We start from the raw sequence: 14,865 nt of genomic DNA on the forward strand, positions 1-14,865 counted from the left end.
GTGACACAAAATGGCGTCACCACGAGCGACGCCTCTTCATGGTAACCACGTGCACGGTAGATATTTGTTTTTTATTATTATACTTTACTGTAAAAACCATTTTGGCAAATGTTTCGGCTTGCTGCAGGTACGAAAGCGTAAAGCTTTCCGGAAGCTTCTACCGGCTCCTTGCGCGCCCATACTGTCGCTATCCGAAAAGCAATCGAGATCATATTTTTGCCATTTTGTACGTTTTATTACTAACAAAGGCGACACTTGGGCGTTCGAGATGGGGAACTCCGTAATTTGCATTAAAGTGTGTCCTCGAAGGAAAAGCTTCCCCGTTTTAAAAATGTAAAGTAAATCGACAATGTCACTTTTGTGCGTGAAGGGCGAAAACCTTCACCAAGCAATTGCTACAATTTATGGCCCATCTTTATCCGATTCAATTGGTGGTGGGACAATGTTTGCCAATTTAGTGAATTGATTAAAAAGCCACTTGCGTATCCCCTTGCGGGAACAGTCTGCAAAGCTCGTTTTCTTCAACTACTTCGTATCGCTTTTCCGCATTCCTTATTTGTTCAGTTTCCCAAAAAAAATGCTGAAATCGTTTACCTAAAAAAAGTTCGATTCCCTCAACATTTTTGGACGGAAATGTTTTCCCCGTTGGGGGCATGCAGGATTACTGTAACGGCTGGCATTACGAATGCGTACCCGCTTGACAGCTACGTAAAATGGAAAACTTTTCCACACCGCAAAGTCTTTTGGCCCGATGTTACCCGGTGGAAAGAGCTCAGGTGGGCACCGGTAATAATCTCCCTCCCGGCCAACATATTCGATCGCAGAACAGAACTTTCTGGAGCTTTACAAATGTAAATCCTGCTTCATCCGGGCACGAGGCGATTATCCGCACCGGGGGGGAGGGGTTTTTTTGCTGTTGTGGGGGAAAATTGCATTTTTAATACCACTTGTGCCTGTACGTCGTACTACAACACGCCTGTGGAGGCATTCGTTCGCAAACTTCGCATTTCGCAATTCACATTTCTGTTCAACTTCGACCCGTCACATCACGCGCGGTTGGCGTACTGGATCGTTGCAAAGAAGGGAGCGAAACAAAACGGGTGGAAACGGAATGCTTCCACCGTTACGAAACCGCACCACACGAACGACGTCGTGTTGCAATGGTGATGGTGGTAGGTTCGGGCACGTAGCAAAGTGTCAAAAATCCATCCCAAAACACCTTGCAGCCATTTGCAATGCGGATGCGAAAGCTTTACGACCCCGGGGGTGATTAAGTCCCGGCACGGGTCGTAGTCGGGTTGTGGCAGCACCATTTTGGTGCACGAAAGGTCAACCTGCCAAACACGGTGCTGCTACTGCGTTGCCGATGTCGTTCGCGGAAGGTATACGCCTTTTTAATCGTAAAGTTCTATTATGATAGGCTGGTCAAGATTACACCCCCGAGGGCGGGACGTGCTTTGGCGTTTGACACCTTCTAGGCATCGAGGAATTATTTATGTGGAATGGCATTAGATAAATTTGAACTGAAGGTGTGAAATTAAATTACGAGATATGGATCGTACTACTGGGCAAAAAAGGATTAATGGTTGTAATAGTACCACATGTTACCCTTTGTGATGATAGTGTTCTGCTAAGCTTACAGCAAGGCTTTAAGGCACATCATCCTCCACACTGTAGCAAAATATATTTAAAATGTGTTTCATTGTTCCTGTTGAAACAGTATCTTCCACGCAGATGGTGGCACCACATTTGTTTGCACACCGTCACGGGTAACGGGTTCACACTCGGCAAACTTTGTCCATTACAGCCCAACCCGGCTGCATCCCTTTTCTCCTGTTGCTAATCCACCAACATACATACCTTACTCCCCTCGGTAAACCTTGCTTCGCACAGCACTTGCGAGCCGACCTGTTTATCGCCCGTGTTTACTTACTCCATTTAAACTAAAATCCTCCAAAATCAGCTCAAACGTTCTGTTTACTGCTGCCCGTGTTGCTGCTACACGTGACCCCCTGCACGTGTGTGTGTGTATCAGTAGAAGCAACAAGAGCGAAAAAAAAAAAGAACGAACCCCGTTTGGTGGTGTTACTTGCACTCACTTCCTTGCAGCTGCTGTCTTTGCAGCAGTACCACACTGCACACACTGCAGTCCGGAGCGGAGGGGACACGATGCTGCAGCAAAGCACATGCCGCATTGAATCGTTTCGCCGGGTGGCGAAATTGCACACCATTATATGGTCACTTTCATCTCGTTGGTGGCCCCGCAGAAGAAGACCGTAGCCCGTCGCTTGCAGCAAACGTGCAGCAAATAGAAAGACGGCCTGCAAACAGGAGGACCCATCAAATATTCAACCAGATAGCAGGAGGTAAACCCCCCTGTTAGCAAAACTTTGGCCAAGAATGTAAAACGTGTGGATTTTACTTCGTTTTTTTGTGGGTCTACTTCTGTTTGTACCACTGTGCACGGGCGAGCAAATGGGGAACGAGGTGGGTATAAATTCAAGGGATCCACGCGGCAAAGCACCGAGATGCTGATAAGCAGCGTGGATTAAAATGAGAATAAGGTTTTTCCGCGGGGCAGTACCACGATGGCTGTACCAAAAGCAATGCAGCTTTGTGTGCCGTGACGAAGCATCAATCCCCCGCGGTGAGTATCATTGTCGTGGTCAGATGGTTTTGCAATAAAAACAAAAGCGCCAAGCAAAGGGAAGCAAGTCCTTTGAAAGTCCTGTTCGTTCGTTGTCCTCTGCTGCACCGTCATAAATTATGCTATTTTACATTATGGTGAAACATCGTCGTTTTATCGCTTCGAAGCGAAAAAATGTGAGCTCGCTTCCTTGGCTCGAAAGGGGCCACAGGTCCAAGCATGGGCGGAAAACAGACGAAGGTACAGCGCAAACAAGATGAATAAATTGCACTAAAAATACAAAGGAATAGCGATCAAGTGGACCGGCTGGGTGTGTGTGTGTGTGTGTGTGTGTGTGTGTGTGGCTGGGAAAGAAACCTGAGGGGGACGATCTGGGGACAACATTCTTTGTCTTTGGAGAATGCCAAATAATGTGCTCGAAATAACAATGATAATAAAAAAAACAAGGCAGCAACGGAAGAGCTTGGAAGACAAAACACATCTCCATTGGCGATGGACGGACATTGGAACGTGAACACACCCACACACACACACACACACACACACCCATACATTGCGGGGACATTCTTTGCTAGGTACACACGAACTGGCGGCACACACGTGTCGTGGCGCTGTTTTCCACACTTCGCTACCAAACTCGGGACGGACCGAGAAATGTTGCCCACAGAAATCTCAACTTTCCGTACCCGTACCACCACAACAACAACAACAACAACAGCGAAAAGCCATCCTAGGAAGAGAGAGGGATAGAGAGATAGATCCTTGCTACGACCGCCATCACCAGCACCGATCAACCGGTCGGTGATGTTGATGATGATATTAATGGTGGCGCTGATGACAGCGATAGCACAAGTGGTTGTTGCTTCCGAAAACTTCCCCCAGCAGCACGACCGCACAAACAGATAGCATCCTGCCTCGCATACACATGTCCTGGCACGCTTGTACTGTGTTCGCTTTTTATAGTTTTTTTTCTGCTTTCAAACACACAGCAGCATGTTTCAGTAAACTCGCCACATTTTGGAGCCCTTTCCCTTTGCATCGGTAACAGCATCGATATGCACGAAAGCTTGCGTACAAATTGGTTGAGATAAAGATAAATGGACTTTTTGTTGGTACTGTTTTTGGAGCGGATAGATGAACACACTGTCGGCTGGGGCGGAGAATAGGGGTGATCGGGTCTGCTTCCCGGAACAACTCGTTTCCGGACACAAGGAGCCTTTTACACACATGTTCTCAGAAGTTATGGAGCCTGGTTGCTTCTTCTGCAAAGAATATTTGACCAAGGTTGGCGTTATGTACTTGACATACTGCTATGTTTGTATATAGACAATATACATACTCTGATTCTTCGACATGGAAGAGGATACATGTTTGATCTTGCATACTAGCATTACTAATGTGTATCGGTTACCATGTCCAAAGCATGACACGGCTCAGCTTAGTTCCCCGACGGAAGTAAAAAGCCTTGCAAAAAGGATCTTCAGATTCCTCTATTATTTGCCAATCATTTCATCGTTTCTCTGAAGTTCAAACTGTCATTCTAATTCTTAATTTCGTCCCTCTTCTACCCACTCTCAAATTCCGCACAATAACAACAATAACAATAAAACACACACACAATCCCAAGCTGCTTTCATTTACTTTGTTACGAAACATTCAAGAACACAGGGTCACAGGGAGGAAGATTTTTCACCAAGGGCCAAACTTTTATCATCTAGCGATTTGCTCCGGGCTGCTCGATCCCGCGCCGCGTGTAAATTGTGTTCTCGATTGGGATCGACGGCATCACTGCGCATTGCGCCGCAGCGGGTGTTCTAGCGGGCGTTGCGAGATGAAATTACCATATCGCTGGCGTTGGTACCAAAGCGGGCGCGGAAATTACCCAATCACAGGGGGGAGCGGCGAACGGGCGAGGTTTTATTGTACTTTGTGATAAGATTTTGGTTCTTGCCGGAAAATTTTCGACAGCCGGCAGGAATTTAAGCGAGGAGTGACGCTCGTATCTAAACTAACGCCAAAGCTTAATGACACCTAGAGAGGGAAGCGATGCGCGGTCCTACTAAGGTCGTTTACATTATCCCGGCCCCTGTTGAATGAACAAGCCTGGAAGGTGAACATAAGATAGGCTACATTACAACTTGCTCTATCTAAATATTGCTTTAACATCACAGGATAAGTGGGAGATAATTTGAATTACCCGTGCCAGCTACATTGGCATTTTTTTCGGGATCTTTAACCGCAATGCCTCAACACTTTCAAAACGGCTCTAGTGTGTAAAGCATCTTTCGCTAACTGCATTTCATCCAATTGGAATATTAACACTTGTTTGAATGGTAATAATTTAAGCTACAAACTTAGCCTTCCATCCACACTCGACCACACTTTCCACTTAGTTAACAGAAACTTTGCACCACATCTTGCTTTGTTCGGACATTTCGGTCGGATCAACTTTCGATACAGTTTTGCATACATTGCCGCCGCCTCTTGGCGTACCCTCCTGCCTTTCCTTACAGGACGCCACAAGGAAAGTTTCCACAAGCAAGCTCTCCTCGACCCTTCCCGCGCATCCGCTTTTCGGATACTACAATATGTTAATTCCTCCGGGCCCGGAATTCGCTTACAGCGCACGGATGGAAATGATCAGTCAATCTGCATACCGGCCATTGTCGGCTATTGTCGTTTTGTTCCGGTTCCGCTGAAGCAAATCAACTGGTGGAATCGAAAGCATCAGCTCAATCGTGAAATGAAATTCGACACGGTTCGGTAAGCGCACGCGAATGGAAACGCACTCGATTGACGAACCGTGAAATGACGCGCCGTCAATGCAAAAGTCTAGCGGAGGTCGCGTTTGGAGAACGCGAAAGGATAGCTTGCAGAGGCGTATCATTTTCGATGCCATTGTGGACACCTTGGGAGGGGATATGTCATCCCCAAAATGAAGACCGTCGAAGATGCACCCACCTAATAATCGACTAATACACTTCTGCTCGACTTCACGTCCACTACGCACATTAGTAATTACAATCGGATTTTCCAATCAACTGCACTTGCTCACTAACAAGCGTCTCAGTGCATTAGGCAAATCAATCAGACCCGCACGACTGCAGACATCATCAAATGTGACTTCCTTGGGTGGTGCCTTCCGTCCCTCCCGACCTTCTTTCGAGATTCTTTCGAGCACGCGCTCCATCGCCGTAATGATCTCACGCCCCGCTCGTGCAAAACACTCTTCAGCTGATAATAGTGATTACTTAATCGATATTTATAGCATTCTCATCACAAACCACACAGCCGGTACAACCAGTCGCTTCTCTCTCTCACTTACTATCCGCCTTCCATCACACATTCAGCGCTGCACACTCCGCGGTATTCCTGCCCATCTCCGCACAAGTTGATACAGAACGGCAGTGAAAGGTTTGTTATTTTTAGCCCCAGCAATATCGACACCAAATCGCTTTCTCGCTTTTCTTCAGACGCAAGCCACTACCAGCAAAGAAGGTTCTCTCTTTTTTTGCGCTTGCCCCCCTGTTTTGCCCCCCGACCACTTCCAGCTGCACGGTCAGAAGTGCGCGTTCGTGTAGTGTTCGCACGAGTAAACTTTCTTTAGTGGTTTTGAGAGTTTACTTGCGTGTGGGATTTTTTGTTTTTTGTTATGTCCATTTCTTCCATCCTCCTTGTTTCATCGTTGCCCTTTTTTCATCGACCCATCGCATAAGAAACTACAACACCAAGTCGCTGCGTCGTCCCTTTTCCTTGTGCACTTAGAATGAAATGGTGGATTTTACGCTCCCATATAGATGGCCCCATGCTCGGAAGCACTGCAGTAGTAAATGTAGGAAAAAATGTTCTCCCACTGCCCGTTCTGTAACGGGAAACGCAAAACAAAAAAACGGTCCAGCAAAGCGTCCTTGTGGCGGTGGTAGTGAACTGAACTTCACGAACCCTACCCAACCTTAGCCCGCCAACACCACCACCACCACCATCATCATGATTCGGGTTGAAAGGCAAAGTCTGATTCGAAACATGTGTTCCGTTTTGTGAGCGAAAAAACCCGTAACGTAAAAATACGCCTTTGCTTTGGAGTTTTGCAAACCGGAAACCGGAACTAATCCACATACACACAGTCAAAGTTTGAAGGGGTGCAAAAAAAATAAACCAACGATCACCGTACAAGTACAGCGCCTTCTCGCTGTGGTGGAGTTGTGGCGCTCGTCGAAGGTCAAGTTGGGCGTGGGAAATTAATTCTACCCGCATCATGAGTTTCTCACAGTTTTTTGGGGGGCTTCTCTTTTCATTCCGAGAGCAAGAAGCCAACTCTATTATCCAGCTGAGCTGTGTGGGAGCAAGTCATCGCCTCAAAGCGCCGGTGCACCGGAAAGTAAGATGACTGCACGGAAATTATTTCTTTGTTTGAACCGGACATGTCCATTCCCCGGTCCATTTGCACACTGTGATCAGTTTCACTGTCATCAGTTTTTTTTTTCTACTTTTTTACACTACAATGTTCCAACCAGCAAGACCATCAAGCTGCTGTGCCCTATTTGTTAACTGAGCTGCAGTTGACGTTCACTCTTTATCCACTCTGGGATGTATATATGTTTCCGCTCCGAAATCGATCGATGTTGGCTACAGTTTGTATTGCAATACAGCTGTGTCCTAGAAAACAGGTAGTGCTAGCAAGGAAGGCTAAACCACACTGCCACACGCCACACAAGGGCATGTGTTTGTATTTATCCTTGGGGTATCGCCGTCGCCGCGCTCGACCAAACCGATGCTTCGTCCCTGTAACCGGTGGTCCGATGGTGGTTCGACCGTCCGATAGGAACTCGCGACCGGGGAGACACGTTTAAGTGAAGTTCTAGGCACGTCCAGTCCAGTGTCTTTGTTTTGTGGTAGAAAACATAATCCTTTACGGCGTAAGCCGGAGATGATCTCAAAGTACATCCCTTGTTGGGATGGACAAGTTTTTTCTTTCTACCAAAAATAAACTCCTGTCTTTAGCTTTAATCACACCGAAGATAATTCGATTATCGCAAAACCCGTTCCGAGGCCCGCCGCGCTAGGACCTTCATCAAGCGCAACCTTTTATCTTGTCCAGTTCCATTAATTAGTGTCCTTTTATCACCAGTTCGGCAATCGCACACAAACGCCAGTCCCTTTTTACTTTCAAACCGAACCCTCCCTCCCAGCGAAATCGTGCGCCGTCATTGTAGGACGAATTTTCTTCCCGCTCGATAAAACCCCTCCCCGGAAGGAAAGGGGGGAGTGAACAAAAAAAGAAAACACTTCTAAGGGTTGGGAAAAACTTTCACCTAACCAAGGACGGGAGCCGAACCAACCGGAGCATGCATAGTGCTTTGTGCGGGTACCAAAGCGGTCCAATCGATAAGGGAACTCGCAGTAAAATGGCCAAATGGCACGCAAGTACTAGATGGGCGAGCTTTGCTGCGGCCAAGCACATGCAACAAGGCAATCACTTTGAAGTCGTGCCATATATACACCCACACACACACACACACACAAACAAACACCAGCCGAGTCCTCACAAAAGTACGCAAATGAGCGCAATAATCACGCACGCGACTCGCAATCAACAATGTAGCCGGAGTTTACGGGTCAAAATCGATGCCTAGCTTTTGCGGCGTATCGACCGGCAGTCGTGTGGACTCGTTGTCAGCAACCCAAAGGGCACGAGAAGGAATGAAGCGACCAGAATCGATTTTTCGCTCGGGTTTTTGTTTTGTACTACTCCTTTCATTGTGTGGCAGAACTTCACCAGGACGACGACGACAATGGTGAGAGGATGACGTCGATTGTGGACAGTAATGCAGGCACGTTCACTTTCCTTTCGTGTACCATTCGTAGCAGGGCGTGGGCTTTGCGGCCACATTTTCCCCACCATTGCTCGTGAATGTTAAATCGCTTTCCCGTTGAATTACTTGTAAGCTTAGGCAACGTTACTTTGCATTACTTTGGAAATCATTTAAACATGTTATAAAATGTGTTTTCAGTCTCATTAATTGCCTCATTTCCTTTCTACCGCCTGCTACTATCATCATGTAGACGGAACAGTGGAATCCGATTTGTAACGGTTTCTCTTTTTTTGGTGCTCTTTTTTTTTGTCTTTTTGGTCGTGGCCTAATTAATTTTCTTTTTTGTTTCATTCGCGTACAACGGGTGACCTTTAGCCAACAAGCGCCGTTGCTGGCACGGCTCATTAAATTTGTTGCTTCTGAATCGATTGCCCGCTCTCGGTCAGCAGCCGTAGCAATACCGTTTGGTCAATATTTGCACTTCATTTGTTCTACGCCGAAGCGTCCCGGCCGGTGATTTCTGTTGCGTTTCCTTTACCACCTTGCATGCTTCCTGTTTTCCCCCTGATCAAACGGAACACAACATTGAGTAATAGGTCAAAAATGTGATGCTATCAAGTTTGCAAACAGACAATCGTTAACCATTAGCACAAATAATGTTTTTACGGGTCCTGTATGAACTTATCCACATGATTCCATAATAGATATGCTACAGAAATGAAATTATAATTCGAAGAAGATAATTACAACCTGATGCTGATACTATTCCAATCATAAACCGACAGCTCTCGCTAGAAGCTAGCTTTTCTAATTGTAAATAATGCCAGACCAAAGCAATCATACAACACAAATGAGTATTAATCATACTATAACGAAACATTAAATTATAATTATAAATATTAAAAAGAAATATAATAACACGATTTTGTTAACTGACTATGCCCGGGATGTGAGAGATAATGAACAACAACAAGAGATAAATACATTGAGATATTAAACCAATCGTTAGCACAAGAAGGTTCAACAGTACGGCTAGTAAAATGCCGTCATATTCAAAATTAAATTAAACAATATTTTCATTCCTATTCGTGGCCTATTTATAAAATAAATAAAGGGTGTAGTATCCAGGTAGCGCAAGTGACAAAAAACAGTCAAATCAGCTCTCTGGTCATGGTTAGGTGGACTTAATCCTGTCGCACCTAGTTTTGTTGCGTCGATGCGCGATTGTTACATTTCTGTATCGTTTCAATTTCAAACATAGTTGATCAATATTTGCGGTTAAGCAAGTTAGAGGTTTTTCTTCACGTTTTACCGTGTTGAATTGGATTTGTTTTGTTACGCAGTAGTCTAAGACCATTTGTGAGGAAACAGCCGACCACCGTGAAACGGGGGTTGAAGTTGTTAAAGGTAACTTCAGACCTTTCAACCATGAGAGCAGGCAGACTGCCGAAAGAGGCGGCAAGCGATGTGTTATATATGCGACGCTCGCATCGTTTCGGTTCTAGCGATGTATAACTCCGTGCTAAAAATATCCCAATTCCAGTGAACAAAGATCCTGTCCAGCAAGCGATACGATCATTAGAAAGAGGGAGATACGTGCGAGCGATTTCTGTTAGACGAGTCTCTCTATCGCGCTCAAACGCTCAGCCCTATGCGTACCGCGTTAGAAAGATGTGCAGAGAGGGTAGCGATGAGCGTTTTGCTCTATTCTCTTCTGTATCGTGCGTTTGGCAAAACTCTTTGACCTGTTCTGGTTTTTTAGCGCCAGACAAAGCAACTTAGATAGGGAATGGGAACAAAGAATATGTATGGCGTTTTAAAAATGATTTGTTTCCCCCGATGATTCTGTCGCAGAAGTGGAATTTAATCACAAGTGTGTTTATGCTTTTTAAATACATCCTGTGTTTGATAATAATAACAATCGCATCGTACTTTACTTTGTTGAGTTATAGGACATAAAGACATTAAAGATTTATCAATGATAAATGCTGGGTCATATTACTGAGGTACATTCATACACAATATATACATAATTGAGCAGACTTTTAGTTTGCCAATCAGCAATCTCATTTTTAAAATAAGAAACATGATACAAACAATACCAACAACAACTTTAACATTATTTTTGATGAAATTTTAGATGTTTTTAGAAATTTAGAATTTAAGATGAACCTTAGTATCAAAGCATTAAATGAGACCTTGTCAAAGGCACTAAATTAGTTATAACTAATGCAGCGAAATTGTTAAGTAATATATACATTAGAAGCATAAAAGTAAGAGAATACTTGTCAAAATGAACCTGTAAAAGATTTTTCTTTATATCTCACTGAGTAAATCACCTACCACTAATATTTGAGAACAGCCATTTGACAACATTAGAGAACAGATGCTCTTGCAGGTATATGTAATACTAACAACAAAGTCGAAGGCTATGAATTTATGTCTAAAAATTCATAAATTTAAATCAATGCTTAAATTCAAGATTATTGTATAGGGCAAAATGGCCTGATAACAACACATGAAACGCCAATACAAAACATAAATGGATGAAACATGAAACATGAAACGTGTAACATGGATCAAAACATAAATGAGAAGGTTTTAATCCGTGCTAAGACAACGTAAGAGTGAGCAAGTAGACATGTTGTAATATGATTAGAAGAATTCATTGATATTTTGGGAATGTGGATGTCATCTATGATGTATGTTGAAGTAGAGTACGAAAGCCAAATGCGATTCTTGAAACAAACAAATCAATTAACATCAACATATTTCCATTTCATCGACAACAAGGTCAACATAATGAATTTCAACACCCCAGAATGGAGATATAAAAAGAGAGATTGGTGGCAAAACAGTCAATTCAGCTCTCTGGTCAGGGTTTGGCTGCATTTCCACCTGAATAACGCGTCACGCGTTCTTCCATAGATATTCTCCAATGAGAAATTTCACACATGGTTGGGAGATATTTCCGTTCTGGCAACTCCGGGACGGAGACAGAGTCGCACACGAAACCGGAAAGTCATCGATCCCTTCTCAATTACATTGCGTACACACCACCATCAAGTGCACGTCTTACATATTACTTTGTTACAACCGGTTTAAGATTGGTTTGGGAAGGACACAATCTAAACACAGCTGCAACGGTCCTGTGAAGTTGTTAAAGGTAACTTCAGACCTTTCTACCGTGAGAGCTGGCAGACTGCCGAAAGAATCGGTAAGCGTTGAGCTATATATCTGATAGAATCACCGTTTTAGTTCTAGCGATGCATAACTCCGTGCTAGAAATATCATAATTCCAGAGAATGAGGATTCTGTCCAGTAAGCGAAACGATCGCATCAGACAGAGATGTACGTGCGAACGATTTCTGTTAGACGAGTCTCTCTATCGCGCTCAAATGCTCAGCGCGATGCGTACCGCGTTAAGAAGATAAGCAAAAAGGAGAGAGTTTCGCTCTGTTCTCATTTGTACTGTGTGTTCGTCAAAGCACCCGGAGTTTGAACTGTTTCGACGTGATAGGATCACGCTGTACAACCTTGAACATAGGAAATGGGAACAAATAATGTTCATGGTGTTATAGAAATGTTTGTTCCCTCCGAAAGCAGAAGTGGAATTAAATGAAATCTGGTTTTATCTATTTGCAAAAAAATATTGGAAGCGATAATAAAAGTTTCATGCATTATTTAATTCCAGGCAACCAAGAGGCCAGCAAATAGTTTTGCTAGGTTTTGTCATGTGCATGTTTTACAGGGTCACTCCAAGTCACTTTCGAATGTAAACATTGTTATTCACCGCGTGCAACATGTTAATCCACATCAATCTGTTATTTCATTTCCTTTATAATATTTTTGTTATTTATTCAACATGATTTTCAAGACAACTCAAACTGGATAGAGTTTGACAGTTCTTTGTGTTGTGTTGAAAATCATGTATTGAAACTGAAATTTCATTTTGAAAAAAATAAACCATAGCTGTTGAAAATCATCTTAGATGCGGTGAATAATTACGTGCATATTCTAAAGTGATTTAGAAAACCCTGTATTTCACAAAAAAATATACTTTCTTCAGAGATGTATTGTCAAAACTTATAGGTCGTATCACTAAGATTCATTATTTGGTCTACAAAATCGTTATACATCATTAAAAATATTTTAAATTGTATCCCTCATTGGCTTAACAAAATCAGCTTATTACTAATTCAATCTAACCTTCATTTTAAACTTAAACAATCGTTAAAATTTTCGATCGATTCGAGTTCAAATCAGAAAGAAAGAATTACTAAATAGATTCTTTTTTACCATGTTGTGTCTAATAGTGTGTAGTTTATACAAAGCATAAAAATCTTCATTTTAACACTATTTCTTGTTGAACTAGATTGAACAATCTATTATTTGCCGGTGCAATATATATCTTGTGTGCAGTGCTTCAATATTTTATTTCAAAACGTTACAACTATGAACTGATCAAACAGAAACAGCTCGTGAGTAAATCAGCAGAATACACAAGTTGAAGGTATACCGAAAGATGATATGACTCATATGATAACTCTTGTTCAACGAGTTTAATAAACAAATAAATAATATTTATTCACATATTTCCTTTACATCGACAACAGGTTCAACAGGATGGATTTGATTACCGTAACATTTGGTCTAGTGGTAAAAATAAAGGGTGGAAAAAGCAGCAAAACAGTCGATTCAGCTCTCTGGTCAGGATTAGGCTGGACACTTTCCACCTGATAAACGCGTCACGGCACCGCGTTTCTTCCTTAGAATATTCTCCAATGAGAATTTTACACATTGCTGGGAGACTTCCGCGTTCTGGCAAACCTGGCCCACTGGAATTGCCCTTACGAACCGGAATTCATCATCCCCTTCTCGATACAATGCGTACACACACAAGTGCACGTCTTACATATACGTTGTTACAGCCTGTTCCAGATCGGTTTGGTAAGGACACAATCTAAAACACAGCTGCAACGGTCCTGTGAAGTTGTTAAAGGTAACTTCAGACCTTTCTACCGTGAGAGCTGGCAGACTGCCGAAAGAATCGGTAAGCGTTGAGCTATATATCTGATAGAATCACCGTTTTAGTTCTAGCGATGCATAACTCCGTGCTAGAAATATCATAATTCCAGAGAATGAGGATTCTGTCCAGTAAGCGAAACGATCGCATCAGACAGAGATGTACGTGCGAACGATTTCTGTTAGACGAGTCTCTCTATCGCGCTCAAATGCTCAGCGCGATGCGTACCGCGTTAAGAAGATAAGCAAAAAGGAGAGAGTTTCGCTCTGTTCTCATTTGTACTGTGTGTTCGTCATAGCACCCGGAGTTAGAACTGTTTCGACGTGATAGGATCACGCTGTACAACCTTGAACATAGGAAATGGGAACAAATAATGTTCATGGTGTTATAGAAATGTTTGTTCCCTCCGAAAGCAGAAGTGGAATTAAATGAAATCTGGTTTTATCTATTTGCAAAAAAATATTGGAAGCGATAATAAAAGTTTCATGCATTATTTAATTCCAGGCAACCAAGAGGCCAGCAAATAGTTTTGCTAGGTTTTGTCATGTGCATGTTTTACAGGGTCACTCCAAGTCACTTTCGAATGTAAACATTGTTATTCACCGCGTGCAACATGTTAATCCACATCAATCTGTTATTTCATTTCCTTTATAATATTTTGTTATTTATTCAACATGATTTTCAAGACAACTCAAACTGGATAGAGTTTGACAGTTCTTTGTGTTGTGTTGAAAATCATGTATTGAAACTGAAATTTCATTTTGAAAAAAATAAACCATAGCTGTTGAAAATCATCTTAGATGCGGTGAATAATTACGTGCATATTCTAAAGTGATTTAGAAAACCCTGTATTTCACAAAAAATATACTTTCTTCAGAGATGTATTGTCAAAACTTATAGGTCGTATCACTAAGATTCATTATTTGGTCTACAAAATCGTTATACATCATTAAAAATATTTTAAATTGTATCCCTCATTGGCTTAACAAAATCAGCTTATTACTAATTCAATCTAACCTTCATTTTAAACTTAAACAATCGTTAAAATTTTCGATCGATTCGAGTTCAAATCAGAAGGAAAGAGTTACTAAATAGATTCTTTTTTACCATTGAACCATGTTGTGTCTAATAGTGTGTAGTTTATACAAAGCATAAAAATCTTCATTTTAACATTATTTCTTGTTGAACTAGATTGAACAATCTATTATTTGCCGGTGCAATATATATCTTGTGTGCAGTGCTTCAATATTTTATTTCAAAACGTTACAACTATGAACTGATCAAACAGAAACAGCTCGTGAGTAAATCAGCAGAATACACAAGTTGAAGGTATACCGAAAGATGATATGACTCATATGATAACTCTTGTTCAACGAGTT

General features: G+C 42.5%; 1 protein-coding gene across 1 annotated transcript in view; it reads right to left on the minus strand.

The window, feature by feature from the left end:
- The window catches only part of LOC120894584, a 57,602-nt gene that overhangs the window by 40,644 nt on the left and 2,093 nt on the right, over nucleotides 1-14,865 (minus strand). The window lies entirely within an intron of this gene.

This window comes from Anopheles arabiensis, chromosome 2, assembly GCF_016920715.1.
Source record: "Anopheles arabiensis isolate DONGOLA chromosome 2, AaraD3, whole genome shotgun sequence".
In the NCBI taxonomy this organism is placed as follows: Eukaryota; Metazoa; Arthropoda; class Insecta; order Diptera; family Culicidae; genus Anopheles; species Anopheles arabiensis.